An 11,916-nucleotide genomic window follows, 5' to 3' on the forward strand; every position below is an offset into this window, starting at 1 on the left:
GGCAATTTGAGAACAAGTTCTCATTTACAATTGCGACCTGGCCAAGATAAAGCAAAGCAGTTCAACACATACAACAACACAGAGTTACACATGGAGTAAAACAAACATACAGTCAATAATACAGTAGAAAAATAAGTCTACATACAATGTGAGCAAATGAGGTGAGATAAGGGAGGTAAAGGCAAAAAAGGCCATGGTGGCGAAGTAAATACAATATAGCAGGTAAAACACTAGAATGGTAGATTTGTAGTGGAAGAAAGTGCAAAGTAGAAATATAAATAATGGGGTGCAAAGGAGCAAAATAAATACAGTAGGGGAAGAGGTAGTTGTTTGGGCTAAATTATAGATGGGCTATGTACAGGTGCAGTGATCTGTGAGCTGCTCTGACAGTTGGTGCTTAAAGCTAGTGAGGGAGATACATTTTTCCAGTATCGGAGATTTTTGTAGTTCGTTCCAGTCATTGGCAGCAGAGAACTGGAAGGAGAGACGGCCAAAGGAGGAATTGGCTTTGGGGGTGACCAGAGAGATATACCTGCTGGAGCGCGTGCTACAGGTGGGTGCTGCTACGGTGACCAGTGAGCTGAGATAAGGGGGGACTTTACCTAGCAGGGTCTTGTAGATGACCTGGAGCCAGTGGGTTTGACGACGAGTATGAAGCGAGGGCCAGCCAACGAGAGCGTACAGGTCGCAGTGGTGGGTAGTATATGGGGCTTTGGTGACAAAACGGATGCCACTGTGATAGACTGCATCCAGTTTATTGAGTACTGTACTGTAATGTACTGTTAGATTTCAGTGCAGCCTTTGACATTAGTGACCATAACCTGTTGTTGAAAAAACTTGTGTTATGGCTTTTCAACCTCTGCCATATCGTTGATTCAACGCAATCTATCTAATAGAACTCAGAGGGTTTTCTTTAATGGAAGTTTCTATAATGTCAAACATGTAAAGTGTGATGTACCGCAGGGCAGCTCTCGAGGCCCTCTATTTGTTTCTATTTTTATCAATGACCTGCCACTGGCATTAAACAAAGCATGTGTGTCCATGTTCTATTAGATAGATGCTGATGATTCAACCATATACGCATCAACAACCACAGCTAATGAAGTCACTGAAACCCTTAATAAAGAGTCACAGTCTGTTTTGGAATGGGTGGCCAATAATAAACTGGTCCTGAACATCTCTAAAACTAAGAGCATTGTATTTGGTATAAATCATTCCCTCAGTTCTAGACCTCAGCTGAATCTGGTAATGAATGGTGTGGCTGTTGAACAAGTTGAGGAGACTAACTTACTTGGTGTTAACTTATAGTGTAAACCGCTCATGGTCAAAACATATAGATTAAATTGTTGTAACGATGAGGAGAGGTCCCCAAGGGTCTGAATACTTATGTAAATAAGGTATTTCTGTTTTTTATTTTTAATTAATGTTCATACATTTCTAAAATCGGTGTTCACTTTGTCATTATGGGGTATTGTGTGTAGATTGATGAGGGAAATGTTTTATTGAATACATTTTAGAATAAGGTGTGACGTTCGTCGTAAAGGGTAGACCAAGGCGCAGCGTGTGTTGGGTTCATCATATTTTATTTAACGGTGAACCAGCAAAAAACAAAACAATAAACAACACAACGAATGAAAAGTCTTGCAGGCTACTAACAGCAATACAAAAACAACTGAAAGGGATACAACTGAAAGTGGGAAAAAGGGCTGCCTAAGTATGATTTCCAACACGAGACAACGATAGACAGCTGCCTCTGATTGGAAACCATACTAGGTCAATCAAAGGAAAAAAAATACAACATAGAAATATAACACATAGAATGCCACACCCATGTCACACCCTGACCTAACCAAACAGAGAAACACGGCTCTCTCAGGTCAGGGCGTGACATAAGGCTGTATTGTAATTTTTTGGGAAAAGGTCAAGGGGTCTGAATACTTTCTGAAGGCACTGTAAATACTATGCATGCCTGTCTTTCTTGGCTTGAGGAGAGACTGACTGCATCACTTCTTTTTTTTATAAGAAACATTTATGTGTTGAAAATTCCAAAATGTTTGCATAGTCAACTTACACACAGCTCTGACACACACACTTAGCCCACCAGACATGCCACCAGGGGTCTTTTCACATTCTCCAAATCCAGAACAAATTCAAGAAAGTCTACAGTATTATATAGAGCCATTATTGCATGGAACTCCCTTTCATATCATATTGCTCACGGCACAAGGCCTCTCCTTCCCCTCTTTCAACCAATGGGCATAAGTCTTGGGATGCATTTATATGTTACCCATGTTCTCTTACTTGCTGTGTTACGAAAAAAGGTACCGACAACCGTCCGCCTCCCCACCACCACCGGCTAAGGTCCATCATTGGAACTCCTTTCTCTCAGCGGGGGGTTTCTATGACAGCTGCCCCGCATATGGCTACTTGCCATCAAGTAGACATATGCAGATAGTTTGTGTATGTATTGATGTGTAGGCTACGTGTGCCATTTTGAAATGGATGTAGGTATGTCCTTGGGCTGTTCTTGTCTATTAATGTGTCATGTTGGTATGAAGGGTCGGGAGACAGGCGCACGAATGCGTAATATATTTTTTTATCTCTTACCCAAATTATGGCGTGATGTGTAAAGGCACGGGGATGAAGACCAAACAAACACTATACAAAACACAGGGTTGAAACCCAAACAAAAGAGCGAGGAGTACCTCGAATAAATAACACAAACGCACAATGATTAACACACGGGACGAGACCCGTAATCACTTTCGCAATCCACAATGGCACGAAAGCCAAAACACACAGCACAGGTACTCACACGAACCAACTGACATTGTAACAATAATCGACAGGACAATGGTAAACCAAGGACACACTTATACAATTACTAATCACTGGGAATAGGGGCCCAGTGTGCATAATGAAAGTTCCGGAGGGATCCGTGACATAATGTTCTGTATTATGTAATGTTTCATGTTTTGTGTGGACCCCAGGAAGAGTTGCAGTTGCTTTCGCAACAGCTAATGGGGATTCTAATAAAATACCAAATCAGCTTCTTGATATGCCACACATGTCAGGTGTATGGATTATCTTGGCAAAGGAGAAATGCTCATTAACAGGAATGTAAAAAAATATGTGCACAAAATTTGAGAGAAGTACGTTTTTTGTGCATATGGAAAATTTCTGGGATCTTTTATTTTTTTTTATTTTTTAAATTTTATTTCACCTTTATTTAACCAGGTAGGCAAGTTGAGAACAAGTTCTCATTTACAATTGCGACCTGGCCAAGATAAAGCAAAGCAGTTCGACAACATACAAAAACACAGAGTTACACATGGAGTAAAACAACATACAATCAATGATACAGTAGACAAAAATAAGACTACATACAATGTGAGCAAATGATGTGAGATAAGGGAGGTAAAGGCAAAAAAAGGCCATGGTGGCAAAGTAAATAAAGTATCGCAAGTAAAACACTGGAATGGTAGAATTATAATTTGAAGAAAGTTCAAAGTTCAAATATAAATAATATGGTGCAAAGGAGCAAAATAATAAATAAAATAAATAAATACAGTAGGGGAAGAGGTAGTAGTTTGGGCTAAATTATAGATGGGCTATGTACAGGTGCAGTGATCTGGGAGCTGCTCTGATAGCTGGTGCTTAAAGCTAGTGAGGGAGATAAGTGTTTCCAGTTTCAGAGATTTCTTGTAGTTCGTTCCAGTCATTGGCAGCAGAGAACTGGAAGGAGAGACGACCAAAGGAGGAGTTGGCTTTAGGGGTGACCAGAGAGATATACCTGCTGGAGCGCGTGCTACAGGTGGGTGCTGCTATGGTGACCAGTGAGCGGAGATAAGGGGGGACTTTACCTAGCAGGGTCTTGTAGATGACCTGGAGCCAATGTGTTTGGCGACGATTATGAAGCGAAGGCCAGCCAACGAGAGCGTACAGGTCGCAGTGGTGGGTAGTATATGGGGCTTTGGTGACAAAACGGATGGCACTGTGATAGACTGCATCCAGCTTGTTGAGTAGGGTATTGGAGGCTATTTTGTAAATGACATCGCCGAAGTCGAGGATTGGTAGGATGGTCAGTTTTACGAGGGTATGTTTGGCAGCATGAGTGAAGGATGCTTTGATGCGAAATAGGAAGCCAATTCTAGATTTAACTTTGGATTGGAGATGATTGATGTGAGTCTGGAAGGAGAGTTTACAGTCTAACCAGACACCTAGGTATTTGTAGTTATCCACAAATTCTAAGTCAGAAGCGTCCAGAGAAGTGATGCTGGACAGGCGGGCAGGTGCAGGCAGCGATCGGTTGAAGAGCATGCATTTAGTTTTACTTGTATTTAGGAGCAGTTGGAGACCACGGAAGGAGAGTTGTATGGCATTGAAGCTCGTCTGGAGGGTTGTTAACACAGTGTCCAAAGAAGGGCCAGAAGTATACAGAATGGTGTCGTCTGCGTAGAGGTGGATCAGAGATTCACCAGCAGCAAGAGCGACATCATTGATGTATACAGAGAAAAGAGTTGGCCCAATTGAACCCTGTGGTACCCCCATAGAAACTGCCAGAGGTCCGGACAGCAGGCCCTCCGATTTGACACACTGAACTCTATCAGAGAAGTAGTTGGTGAACCAGGCGACGCAATCGTTTGAGAAACCAAGGCTACTGAGTCTGCCGATGAGGATGTGGTGATTAACAGAGTCAAAAGCTTTGGCCAGGTCAATGAATACGGCAGCACAGTATTGTTTCTTATCGATGGCGGTTACGATGTCGTTTAGAACCTTGAGCGTGGCTGAGGTGCACCCATGACCAGCTCTGAAACCAGATTGCATAGCGGAGAGGGTGCGGTGGGATTCGAAATGGTCGGTAATCTGTTTGTTGACTTGGCTTTCGAAGACCTTAGAAAGGCAGGGTAGGATGGATATAGGTCTGTAGCAATTTGGGTCAAGAGTGTCACCTCCTTTGAAGAGGGGGATGACAGCAGCTGCTTTCCAATCTATGGGAATCTCAGACGACACGAAAGAGAGGTTGAACAGGCTAGTAATGGGGGTTGCAATAATTTCGGCAGATCATTTTAGAAAGAAAGGGTCCAGATTGTCAAGCCCAGCTGATTTGTAGCTGGTCCAGATTTTGCAGCTCTTTCAGAACATCAGCTGAATGGATTTGGGAGAAGGAGAAATGGGGGAGGCTTGGGCGAGTAGCTGTGGGGGGTGCAGTGCTGTTGAATGCAGTAGGGTAGTTAGGTGGAAAGCATGGCCAGCCATAGAAAAATGCTTATTGAAATTTTCAATTATAGTGGGCTTATCGGTGGTGACAGAGTTTCCTATCCTCAGTGCAGTGGGCAGTTGGGAGGAGGTGTTCTTATTCTCCATGGACTTTACAGTGTCCCAGAACTTTTTAGAGTTTGAGTTGCAGGAAGCAAATTTCTGTTTGAAAAAGCTAGCCTTGGCGTTTCTAACTGCCTGTGTGTATTGGTTTCTAACTTCTCTGAAAAGTTGCATATCGCGGGGGCAGTTCGATGCTAATGCAGAACGCCACAGGATATTTTTGTGTTGGTTAAGGGCAGTCAGGTCTGGGGAGAACCAAGGGCTATATCTGTTCCTGGTTCTAAATTTCTTGAAAGGGGCATACTTATTTAAGATGGTGAGGAAGGCATTTAAAAAAAATAACCAGGCATCCTCTACTGACGGGATGTGGTCAATATCTTTCCAGGATACCAGGGCCAGGTCGATTAGAAAGGCTTGCTCGTTGAAATGTTTCAGGGAGCGTTTGACAGTGATGAGTGGAGGGCGTTTGACCTCTGAACCATTACGGGTGCAGGCAATGAGGCAGTGATCGCTGAGATCTTGGTTGAAAACAGCAGAGGTGTATTTAGAGGGCACGTTGGTTAGGATGATATCTATGAGGGTGCCAGTGTTTGCGGCTTTGGGGTTGTACCTGGTGGGTTCATTAATAATTTGTGTGAGATTGAGGGCATCAAGCTTGGATTGTAGGATGGCTGGGGTGTTAAGCATGTCCCAGTTTAGGTCACCTAGTAGCATGAGCTCTGAAGATAGATGGGGGGCAATCAGTTCACATATGGTGTCCAGAGCATAGCTAGGGGCCGAGGGGGGTCTATAGCAGGCGGCGACGGTGAGAGACTTGTTTTTGGAGAGGTGGATTTTTAAAAGTAGAAGTTCAAATTGTTTGGGTACAGACCTGGATAGCAGGACAGAGCTCTGCAGGCTATCTCTGCAGTAGATTGCAACACCGCCCCCTTTGGTCGTTCTATCTTGTCTGAAAACGTTGTCGTTAGGGATGAAGATTTCAGAGTTTTTGGTGGACTTCCTAAGCCAAGATTCAGACACAGCTAGGACATCCGGGTTGGCAGAGTGTGCTAAAGCAGTGAATAAAACAAACTTAGGGAGGAGGCTTCTAATGTTAACATGCATGAAACCAAGGCTATTACGGTTACAGAAGTCATCAAAAGAGAACGCCTGGGGAGTAGGAGTGGAGCCAGGCACTGCAGGGCCTGGATTCACCTCTACATCCCCAGAGGAGCAGAGAAGAATGAGTATAAGGGTACGGCTAAAAGCTATAAGAATTGGTCGTCTGTGACGTCCAGAATAGAGAGAAAAAGGAGCAGTTTTCTGGGGGCGATAAAATAGCTTCAAGGTATAATGTACAGACAAAGGTATGGTGGGATGTGAATACAGAGGAGGTAAACCTAGGCATTTAGTGATGATGAGAGAGATATTGTCTCTAGAAACATCATTGAAACCAGAAGATGTCATAGCATGTGTGGGTGGAGGAACTGAGAGGTTGGATAAGGTATAATGAGCAGGGCTAGAGGCTCTACAGTGAAATAAGCCAATAAACACTAACCAGAACAGCAATGGACATTGCATATTGACATTGAGGAGAGGCATGCTTAGCCGAGTGATCAAAGGGTCCAGTGAGATTCAGACAGCTAGCTGGGCCATAGGTAGCAAGCTGGTGGAAGATGGAGGGAGGTCTGTTTTTAGTCACCTCGTGCGTTTCCGTCTGTGGGTTAGTGGGGTTCCGTGTGGAAGGGGGGACCAGTCCAAGTTGGCAAAATAGTTAGTTATAGTGGCCCAAGAAAAGTGTCCGATAGACCTATTCAGATCGCAGCCGATAAGACAGCTAACGATTAACGATTAGTGGGCCGCAGATGGGCGATCAGGTTACGTCGCGACGGAGGGGCCAGTTGGATAACTCCCTCGGGCAGATAACGTCGGTGGTCCAGTCGTGAGGGCCCGATGGGGCTCCGCATCGGCAGTAAAGCGGGTCAGGATAGGTGATTGTAGCCCAGGGGACACTTCAGCTGGCTAGCTCAGGAAAAGCCCACGAGTGGCTGACGGAACTCTTCAGCTGGCTAGCTCCGGGATAATGTGTGTTAATTCCGGGACCGACGTTGCCAATAGTCACTCAGGTAGCAGCTAGTTAGCTGCAAGATCCAGGTGTAAATGTCCAGAGCCTGCGGTAGAAATCGGGGAAAGGAGAGAGAAATAGGTCCGGTGTGCTCTGGTCTGAGTCACGCTGTACAAAAACTGGCGATAGCTTTTCGATAGCTTTTCGAGCTAATGGATAGCTGAGGACAGCTAACCGTGGCTAGCTGAACTCCAACGTTAGCCAGTGAAAATGGCTAACCTCTGGCTAGCTTCTGTTGTGGATTTTCGGAATTGAGGTAAATAATACTTTCTTTTTTAAATTGGTGAGGCGGGTTGTAGGAGAGTGCTTTGAGGTTGAGTTTTAGAAGAAAAAATGTAAAAGGATAATGCGAAGAAAAATATGTAAATATATATATTCACGGGACACAACAAGAGGAGGGTAAAGGACGTCTGAACTGCTACGCCATCTTGGATAGTATTTCTACTCAAGACAAATGGGAACAACACTTTACATGTTGCGTTTACATTTTTGTTCAGTATATTTAATGTGTTTGTACTTGCATGTTGTCTATGTTGGTATTGGTATTAGGTATGTATTGATATTTATTAGGATCACCATTAGCCGCTAAAAAAGCATGAGCTACTCTTCCTGGGGTCCACATGAAAATGACATAATACATAATACAACAAATTATTAGTCTAGGACTGAAATACATACATTTAAAAAGTCACACCTAGACTACATATCAGTACATACACACAATATAGGTCTAATACACATTTGTGCAGTAAGGTGTTCTTTTATCTGTTTTTTTTAAACAGATTGGATTTATTGCTAGGTTGAGTTACCTGGGGTGGCAGAGAGTTCCATGTAGTCATGGCTCTATTTAATACTGTGTGTTTCCCAGTCTCTGTTCTGGACCTGGGGACTGTGAAGAGACCTCTGGTTGCATGTCTTGTGTTGTACCGATGAGTGTCGAACTGTGTGCCAACTGCTTGAACAGACAGTTCGGTACCTTCAACACATCAACACCTCATGCAAAGACCAATAGTGATGCAGTCAATCTCTCCTCAACTTTGAGCCAGGAGGGACTGACATGCATGTTACTGAAACTTTCCCTCTGTGTACATCTAAGTGTGATACGTGCTGCTTTGTTCTGGACCAACTGCAATTTACCTATGTCCTTCTTTGACGCACATGACCACACAGCTGGGAAGTAGTCCAGGTGCAACAAAATTAAGGCCCGTAGGACCTGTCTGGTTGACTGAGATGTCAGGAAGGCAGAGCAACGCCCTATCATGGACAGACCTCTTCCCATTTTAGCAACCATTGAGTCTACATGTTTTGACCATGACAGCTTGCTATCTAGGGTTACACCCAGCAGGTTAGTCTCCTCATCTTGCTCAATAGCTACATTATTCAATAATAGATCTAAACGAGGTTTAGCGTTGAGCGAGTGATTTACTAGTTACACATTCTAAAACTGACTGGAGTTCTATGTTAAGTGTCTCAGTTATTGATTTTACTGTTTTAGCCGACGTGTATACTGTTGAGTCGTCAGCGTACATGGACACACAGGCTTTATTCAAGGTCAGTGGAAGGTCATTTGTAAAAACAGAAAACAATAATGGCCCTAGCCGGCTGCCCTGCGGTAAATCACAGTCAACTGCTTCCATTAACGAAAACACTCTGTGTTCTATTAGATAAGTAGCTCTCAATCCGTAATAAGGCAGAGGATGCAAATCCATAACGCCTATGTTTTTTCAGCAATAGGTTATGATCAATGACATTAAAAGCTGCACTGAAGTCTGACAAAGCATGTCCCACAATCTTCTTACTATCAATTTCTTTCAGCCAGTCATCAGTCGTTTGTGTCAGTGCCGAGCATGTCAAGTGTCCTTCCCAATAAGCATGCTGAAAGTCTGTTTGTCTGTAAAATAACATTATATTTGATCAAACACAATTTTGTTCATTCAGTTAAATTAATTCAGTTAAGCCTTAAATTTGATTGAAATTAAATCCATTTGCATTCTGCTCCATTTACAGTGCCTTCGGAAAGTACTCAGACCCCTTGACTTTACAGCCTTATTCTAAAATGGATTAAATAAATGTTTTTCCTCATCAATCTACACATAATACCCCATAATGACAAAGTGAAAACAGGTTTTTAGACATTTTTGCAAATGTATTCAAAATTAAAAACAGATATTACATTTACGTAACTATTCAGACCCTTTGCTCTGAGACTCGAAATTGAGTTCAGGTGCATCCTGTTTCCATTCATCATCCTTGAGATGTTTCTACTACTTGATTGGAGTACACCTGTGGTAAATTCAATTGATTGGACATGATTTGGAAAGGCACACACCTGTCCATATAAGGTCCCACAGTTGACAGTGCATGTCAGAGCAAAAACCAAGCCATGAGGTCTAGGGACTTGTCCGTAGAGCTCCAAGAAAGGATTGTGTCGAGGGGAAGAATCTGAATCTGCAGCATTAAAGGTCCCCAAGAACACACTGGCCTCCATCATTCTTAACTGGAAGAAGTTTGGAACCACCAAGACTCTTCCAAGAGCTGGCCGCCTGGCCAAACTGATCAATGGAGGTAAAAGGGCCTTGGTCAGGGAGGTGACCATGAACCCGATGGTTGCTCTGAGAGAGCTCCAGAGATCTTCTATGGAGATGGGAGAACCTTCCAGAAGGACAACCATCTCTGCAGTACTCCACCAATCAGGCTTTTATGGTAGAGTGGACAGACCTCTTGGAGTTTGCCAACAGGCACCTAAACATTCTCAGAACATGAGAAACAAGACTCTCTGGTCTGATGAAACCAAAATTGAACTCTTTGGCCTGAATGCCAAGCGCCACATCTGCAGTAAACCTGACACCATCCATACGGTGAAGAATGGTGGTGGCCGCATCATGCTGTGGGGATGTTTTTCAGCGGCAGGGACTGGGAGACTAGTCAGATCGAGGGAAAGATGAATGAAACAAAGTACAGCGAGATCCTTGATGAAAATCTGCTCCCCTAAGCACACAGCCAAGACAACGCACACCATAGTGCCCTCAAAGCTCATCACTAAGCTAAGGACCCTGGAACTAAACACCTCCCTTTGCAACTGGATCCTGGTCTTCCTGACGGGCCGCCCCCAGGTGATAAGGGTAGGTAACATCCGCCACGCTGATCCTCAACACGGGGGCCCCTCAGGGGTGCGTGCTCAGTCCTCTCCTGTACTCCTTGTTCACTCATGACTGCACGACTCCAACACCATCATTAAGTTTGCTGACGACACAACAGTGGTAGGCCTGATCACCGACAACGATGAGACAGCCTATAGGGAGGAGGTCAGAGAACTGACCTTGTGGTGCAAGGACAACAACCTCTCCCTCAACAACAACCTCCCTCAAAATTCTCATCGACGGAGCTGTAGTGGAACTGGTTGAGAGCTTCAAGTTCCTTGGCGTCCACATCACCAACACACTAACATGGTCCAAGCACACCAAGACAGTTGTGAAGAGGGCACAACAAAACCTTTTCCCCTCAGGAGACTAAAAAGATTTGGCATGGGTCCTCAGATCCTAAAAAGGTTTTACAGCTGCACCATCGAGAGCATCCTGACTGGTTGCATCACTGCCTGGTATGAACTGCTTGGCCGCCGACCGCAAGGCACTGCAGAGGGTAGTGCGTATGGCCCAGTACATCCCCGGGGCCAAGCTTCCTGCCATCCAGGACCTCTATACAAGGCAGTGTCAAAGGAAGGTCCTAAAAATGTTCAAAGACTCCAGCCAACCCAGTCATAGATTGTTCTCTCTGCTACCGCATGGGAAGCGATACTGGAGCACCAAGTCTAGGTCCAAGAGGCTTCTAAACCGCTTCTACCCCCAATCCATAAGACTGCTACTCTCTGTTATTATCTATGCATAGTCACTTTAATAACTCTACCTACATGTACATATTACCTCAATTACCTCGACACAGGTGCCCCCACACATTGACTCTGTACCGGTACCCCCTGTATATAGCCCCGCTACTGTTATTTACTGCTCCTCTTTAACTATTTGTTATTCTTATCTCTTACTTTTTTAGGCATTTTCTTAGAACTGCATTGTTGGTTAAGGGCTTGTAAGTAAGCATTTCACTGTAAGGTCTGTTGTATTCGGCGCATGTGACAAATACAATTAGATTTTCTAATGTCACAACGGCTATTAATAACCTCCATACTGCATCACGCTCCATCATTATCCAGTAGCAAAGTGAGGCCTTCTGCTGTACCCACCACTTGGTAGGGTAATTTAACCCTTTTCGGAGAGCGGCGTAGGCCTATGAGTCAGCAAATGATGTCTTTATCTTTGCCATTAAATAGAGTGGATGATGACTGTCATGAGTTACTGGGTAGACCACCTTGTGTTGTTTGGTCTTTACTTCTGAAGTGACTGACACTTGAACACAAATGTAAGCTGCTGATCACTTTTCAGTTCCAAGAATGGTATATGAGCAGCATAATCCTTTCTCTCACCCCTGTCAGATGG

This window comes from Salmo salar, chromosome ssa13 (genome assembly GCF_905237065.1).
Source record: "Salmo salar chromosome ssa13, Ssal_v3.1, whole genome shotgun sequence".
Lineage (NCBI taxonomy): Eukaryota > Metazoa > Chordata > Actinopteri > Salmoniformes > Salmonidae > Salmo > Salmo salar.